This window comes from Cyphomyrmex costatus, unplaced genomic scaffold, assembly GCF_001594065.2.
Source record: "Cyphomyrmex costatus isolate MS0001 unplaced genomic scaffold, Ccosl1.0 scaffold269, whole genome shotgun sequence".
Lineage (NCBI taxonomy): Eukaryota > Metazoa > Arthropoda > Insecta > Hymenoptera > Formicidae > Cyphomyrmex > Cyphomyrmex costatus.
Window position 1 is genome coordinate 21,253 of NW_017276788.1, and position 7,142 is coordinate 28,394.

At 31.6% G+C, this 7,142-nt stretch overlaps 1 long non-coding RNA gene across 1 annotated transcript; it reads left to right on the plus strand.

The window, feature by feature from the left end:
• The first annotated feature begins 1,626 nt into the window (after positions 1-1,626).
• Positions 1,627-5,280, plus strand: LOC108774636 (uncharacterized). Its single transcript, XR_001940733.1, has 3 exons — positions 1,627-1,794; positions 2,170-2,464; positions 5,244-5,280. It is a non-coding gene; the product is annotated as an uncharacterized LOC108774636 (long non-coding RNA).
• The last annotated feature ends 1,862 nt before the right edge of the window (positions 5,281-7,142 follow it).

Sequence of the window (7,142 nt, forward strand, 5' to 3'; positions counted from 1 at the left end):
TTAAAAAAAAATTAATTCGAAAAAAATAGAAGGAAAAAATTGCCCACGATCAAATTAGTCTTAAAAATTATCAAATAAATCTAAGTTTTTAAATATCTTACAACCTCTACAGAAAATATCGATGTAAGTATAAATAATGGTAAATATCTAGAAAAGGGGAGCCCCCTCCGATGATCTTGACCTTGACATATGTTGTCAAGGTCATGACCCTGAGTAACCTCCCGCAGGTTTTAGGTGGCGGTCACTGTCCGTTATAAAGTTATTAACAAAAAAAATTTTAAAATTAACGTACCATTTTTCGGAAATTATACATATTAACGTATCATTTCTGCCATATATGTACTATAACAAGTACTATTTTACATCTCCTTCTGTTTAGAAACGTTAAACTTTCCACGCGAAGTAACTCTCACCTCCCCCAACCCCCTGCGAAGGGGCATACGACTTCTACGATTGTACTGTTGCTATGATTGTACTATCGGGGCAGACCTCTGTCGACGGTGTGGGTGCGGGGGGGTGGCCGAAGGCCACCTCCTTGCACCCACCCGTGTGTGTGTGTGTATGTGTGTGTGTGAAATATCAAGTAATAGACTCATAATCGTTATACAAGGTGTCCGGTCAGACCTTTCTAATCGCATACAGGAAGGTAGATGGGATCGAAATAAACATAAAAGTCCTTTACCGTTTAGCGAAATTCGTAATAATAATAATCGAGATATTAATATTTGAATTTGTACTAATGAGAGCGCTCCGATAGAAACGCTCTGGCCACCCCCATAAATAATTATTAATCAGTTTATTACAGGTAGGTTATGTGTATTGTATATTTCTTCAAATTCTTATAAGTTAAGTTGTGAGGAATCAATATTGGACTGAAAATTTTTCATATGAATATAGTATTTATTTAAAACAATTATTGTTACAAATATATTTAAGTATTTTGTTATTCACATAACGACACACATAACCTAACTGTAATAAACTAATTAATAATTATTTATACTTACATTGACATTTTCTGTATCACTTTGGTTACATTCCATATCATCCATATAAATATTCGTAATCTTTTGGTAATAGTCTTGTTCTTGTGACATATTGAATTATTATATATGTTGAGGTAGAAGCACAGTATAACCATACACAGTAGCGACACTAGCCGGTTTGACCTTGACCAAATTTCAGTACGCATGCGTGAATTTGTACATTTAACAATATGGATGCGTCCAGAGTACACGTATTTCAGGTAACCTCAATTTACAGTTTCATGACATGCATGTTCTTCGTGTGACTTTCGTTTCTTAAAATTAATAATAATAATAAATTGTTCCTTATTTTATTAGAAGAGAATGATATAATCACCATTAAAATGAAGCGAGGTGGATATAGTTGTACCATGAATAATTGTTCAAATATTTCTGGACGGGAACGTAATATCAGTTTTTTTTATTTTCCAAAAGATCCAGATAGGTAAAAATATTTTTTGTTATCAAGTTTATTGTTAATTAAATTAAATATCAAGTGTTCTCAGTAATACGTTATACAAAATGTATTTCAGAGCAAAATTGTGGTTAGAAAAATGTAATAGGAAAATTAACACGACACCAGAAAATTTACACAAAAATTATAAAGTTTGTGGTAATCATTTTAAATCGTCAATGTTTTTAAACGATTTGAAAAACAGACTTCAACCACATGCAATCCCCGAACCTATGAGAAATGATAATGAATCAAGTGTAAATGATGCAACATTCAATTTGAATGATAAATCTGAAGAAAATACATCAATATCAGGTAAGCATTTTGAACTTGTTGAAAATATCAGAAATTTGGTGAACATATAATTATTATATTTTAGTTGAGTGTAACATCATTAAATCTAATTGTGTTAAACAACTATTTGAAATCAGATTTTCAAACAAGGTTGAACAATCAGTATCACACATAGATAATAATTTTAGTTCAGTATGGAACTTAATAGTAACAAAAGTTTCAGTGAATTATAAATTAAAATTTATATGTAAAATTTATGTTATCACAATTTATGTCTTTGTTCCTTGTTCTTTGTTCATTTTGCTTCTTCTTTTCTTGAGATAAATATAATATCTATGGAACATAAAACTAATTTTTTGGGTTTTTTAATTGATTTAGTACTTTTCAATATTACAGATAATAACAATCATTTGATAAATAACGTGTATGAAGAGGACCATGTCGAATCAGTGTTCATGTACAACATCAGTACACTCAAACAGAGTCAAAGATTTCCAATCATTCCCCGCGCAAAAATATTTTGAGAGGCCGAATTATAGCATTACATCGAGAAATTCGAAAATTAAAACAACAATTACAACGGCAGACAAATAATATAAAAATTTGTGCGAGGAAAATTTCCTTAGAAGAATATTGTGAAGCTACAAACGAATTTTTATCACCACAAGTTGCAAATTTTGTGAAAACTCAAGTACGACTTAATAAATATAAGTCAGCTAAAGGACGAAAATATTCACTTCCATTTAAAAAGTTTTGTTTAGATATTTTGTTATGTGGGGGAAATAAGACTTATAATTTCTTTGCACAAAAGTTTATTCTTCCTAATCTTAGAACTTTACAACGCATGCTTGAACATTTGAATTTTTCTTCAGGTTTGCATGATTTTGTTTCTGATTTCTTGAAGGAAAAATTGAAGTGTTCTTCGTCACCTCTTGATAAATATTGCATTTTATGCATTGATGAAGCATCAATTAAAGCAAATCTGTATTATAATATCAGTCGGGATGAAGTCATTGGGTTTGAAGACTTAGGAGATAACAAATTATTTCTTCCAGCATGTAATGTTGCAACCTTAATGATCCGAGGGATTTGCATCAATTGGAAACAACCTTTAGCTTACTTCCTGCTTAATTCTTCATTTTCTGCTAAAAAATTAACAATCATTGTTCCTCAAATAATTGCAAAACTGCAAAATGCAGGATTTAAAGTACTCGCGCTTGTCTCAGATATGGGAGGGAATTTTAAACAAACTGCTCAATATTTAGGTGTAACAGACGACAATCCATTTTTCTTTGTTAATAACGAAGTAATTTCACATTTCTTTGATACGCCTCATATAATAAAAGCTATTAAAAATAATTTCCGTGACAGTATTATCGAATACGATTCTAAACCGATTTCTTGGGAGTGCGTTAATTATTTATTTCAACAAGATAAAACTAGACAATTTCGACTTGCACCTAAACTCTCTGATAAACATATAAAATTTTTAAATTTTGAAAAAATGAAAGTAAATTTGGCAACGCAAGTTTTGAGCTCTACAGTGAGTAATAGTTTGAGGAAAATGGTAATTTCTGGAGATTTTAAACCTGCAGATGCAGAAATTGCACTTAGAACAGCAGAATTTATTCAAAATGCGAACGATTTCTTTGATCTATTTAATTCATCTTCGGTTCAACATCCATCACAGTTTCAACAAGCTTTTCGGGGTGCGCAATATCAATTAGAATTTCTTTCAAAAATCAAAGACTATATATCCAAATTAACGATATTTAATAAATCTGGTTTAAATATTTCCAATAAAGTTAAAGTTTTCAAATGCATGATACATAATATGAATTCTCTTCTTAAAATGTGGAAATACTTGCAAAATGTTTCTCCAGAAATTGAATTTTTATTATTACGCCGTTTTACTCAGGACTGTTTGGAACACTTTTTCTCTGATATTCGACGTTTAAATGGCAATGCTTTTAATCCTACTTCCATTCAGTTTTCCAATTCATTCAGAAAAATTTTCTCTATAAAATATTGTACAGTTAAAACTGGAAATTGTGAACGAGACAGTGCTGAGATATTTGCAGCTATTACAAACTTTAAAGAGGAGAATAATATGGATGTTGAATCCAAGACAGATAATAATAAACAAATACTTTTGGATGATCATGATTATCGTGAGATGGACGTAAATGAACAAGATGTGTTTCGATATACTTGGATATTTAATACGTAAATGTATTAAAAAACATTCGTGTGAGATTTGTCTGCAATATGCACGCTCATATATAGATTTAAGTCAAACGTCATATTATTGCTTTTTTAAGGCTTAAAATTCTACTGAAAATAATCCTTTTGGAAGCTTATTTATGCCGAACGATGATTTCGTAACGTATATTAAAATATTAGAAGATTTATTTTTTTTGAAAATTGAGGAATTGATCATACAAAAGCATGTAATTTATAAACTTATTAACACTTTCAAAGATGTTCCATTCAGTCATCCGTGTCAACATTTTCCTTATGATTACTTATTGAAATTATATGCTCGTGTACGACTATTTTACACATTAAAATTTATAAACAGAAGTTTTAAATCGCAGCCCGGATACAGAAAAGCTATCATTTTACGTCACAATTAGAATTCAGTATCTCTTTCTCTTTTTTCTCTTTCTCTGCGTTCTTTCTGTGTGTGAATGCGAATTATTATTTAATACCTTTATAAAAACGATTGCATTTTTCAAAATTAATTTTATTATTAACATTTATAATTATAGTTTTATTATTAAAGTTATTATTTTATTTTTAAAGAGAAATATATTTGATATTTTATAAAAATGTATATATTCCGTGTGTTATCTGCTGAAATAAATTCTACTGTCTTGTTATGTAGTGTATAGTCATAACATTATCTGTATTGTTAAAAACTAATTTTTTTGCCTATTTATTCATGCCCATACAGCTTATGCGTGCTCATACATGTTAACTGTTTTGTCAAAGGTACTCTCGATGGATTGCCATTGCCTGTTGCCAGATAGTGATCAATTAAAAATTTGATATGTTCTAAGTGGATTTGAACTTGTATCTTTGGCACAAACAGTAGCCGCACAACTTCTTAACGTTATAATCACCAATGATAGTGAATGCATTTCGTATATGATATTATAAGGTAAATGTCCCAATTAGTGACCAAGTTATCTCGTAGCGAAAGAGAATATAATTTATTGATACATATGTCACAATAAGTATCTACGTGAAATTAATTTTTTTAAGTTTGGACATTTAAGATTACGATAATATTAATTTTTTGTTTTTTTAGGAATTCTGAATTTATTTATTACATTTTTATAAATGCTGTTTTTGTACTATTTAGTGACACTGTGCATTTTGTTATCTATAGTTTGGGACATTTACCTTATATGATTAATGATTATATAATTATATATGATTACATATGATATTTTCATTTGTTTCAGTTGAAATTCAAATCTAGAGTACATTCTACTGAAGGACATCCATAAAAAACAATTAATTAAAAAATTAATACTAATATTTTTATATTATTAAATTTAATAATATTAAGGTAATTGGAGGAAAGGTGGCACAAGGGAAAAAATGCCACTTTCGCAAGGTATAACATATCAATTTTTTCCACTAATACAGAATATCAAAAGTTTAATTCGTTAATTTGTATAAATAAAAAAAGGTTTCTAAAATGTGAATAATATTTTGTCGTTAATTCAATAACATTAAGAAGTTATTCAAGAATAAAGGCTTAAATGTGACGTCTTCCCCCGAATGTCTTTAAAATATTAATATTCATGTTTAGTGAAAACTGTAAAATATATATCTACACAAATACTTAGAATAGCATAAGAAATTTTTTCATTTGTAAATCTTTTTACTTAAAAATAAATGAGATTTGTACATTTCACAGTTATATTTACACAATAAATTACAAAAAATTCAAAAATGTGTAAAAAAATTTTTTATATTATTTTATTTTATGATAAAAGGAGACAGGTTAATAAAGAGTATATGATAACAGATCACGATTAAAAATAATTTATTATTCCTTTTTATTTTCTCTACTTTCATATTATAATTTTCTGGATCATAATTCGAATTACATAGAAAATATTTTTTTAATTATATCTATACGTACATATGAGGACACAAATAATGTAACACCCGATATTGCACGTATATTACAAAATTAAAAAAATAAGAAGTAATGAGGAGATCTGAAAAGGGATGAGAAGGAAGGAGAAGTCTTGTGCATTTCCGTGCATACGTTTTAATCGCAGCGCCGATACATTTAACAATATGGCGGTATACCACGTGACCTGGAACCTACTACATCAAAGGTGCCGACACTCAGTGTCGCTACTGTGTATGGTTATACTGTGCTAAAGCGGCCCTCTAATTGGTTCGTAACTCCTCAAGATTGAACTTAAGACGGTCTTGAATATAAGAACTGACTATAAATACCGGCCATAGATGCACTTGAGTGAAGGCATTTTCTGGATGTCGCGTGTCGCCAAGAAGACTAGAACCAGGGGGCCTATCACGAAAACTGAATATGGTGAATATGTGAGAAGCGAGTGCTATACGGTATCACGTAAATTTTTACACGGTGAAAATGTCAGAATTCGAACGCCTCACTTTTCGACAAGTCTTTCAATGGCGAAAGAGTGAGATTGAGTTGCGAAAGCCAATAGGAAGCAAGATTACCATTGACGTGATATTTATAAAGCAGTCAACATGGCAAATATAGCGATGTGTGTTATTGGGTGCTTTCCAGTGTTACAACCCGGCGGCCTTCTACTGCGTTACAAAATTCCTTAGACGGTTTTACACGCGGGATTGTGAAATAAAAAGTATTGTAGCCCCGGCGTCATACCATCGATGGTCACCGGTCCTGATTAAGTATGATATGAAATCCCCTCGTAATACGGAACACGTGCCGCAATCGGTGATTGGTTGCGTGGAGGAAAGCAACGCAGAACACTTCGCGCACCTTTCGAACTCACGCGGCAGACCAAATTGCAGGCAATGACGTCGTGTGAGATAATATTCGGGACGTGCGCGGGATTCTTCTAAATTATAACAGCCGTCGCAAAGTGTCGTTCGATCGGTGCGATGCAAATAGAGTCGCGATATTACGCAGAGAGAATCGGCAATCCATGCGCGGTACGTATCGTTGTCGAGCACGTTGCCCAGCTCACCACGCGGCGTTTGAGGAGGGCACATGACACCGTTGCATGACACGTCGATGAATTTGTGAGAAGTGCAGTCGCATCGATAGTCGACAGGATCGAGATTCCAAAACGGTGATGCGACGGATGCGCGCGGCGACGCGTTGGAATGCGACG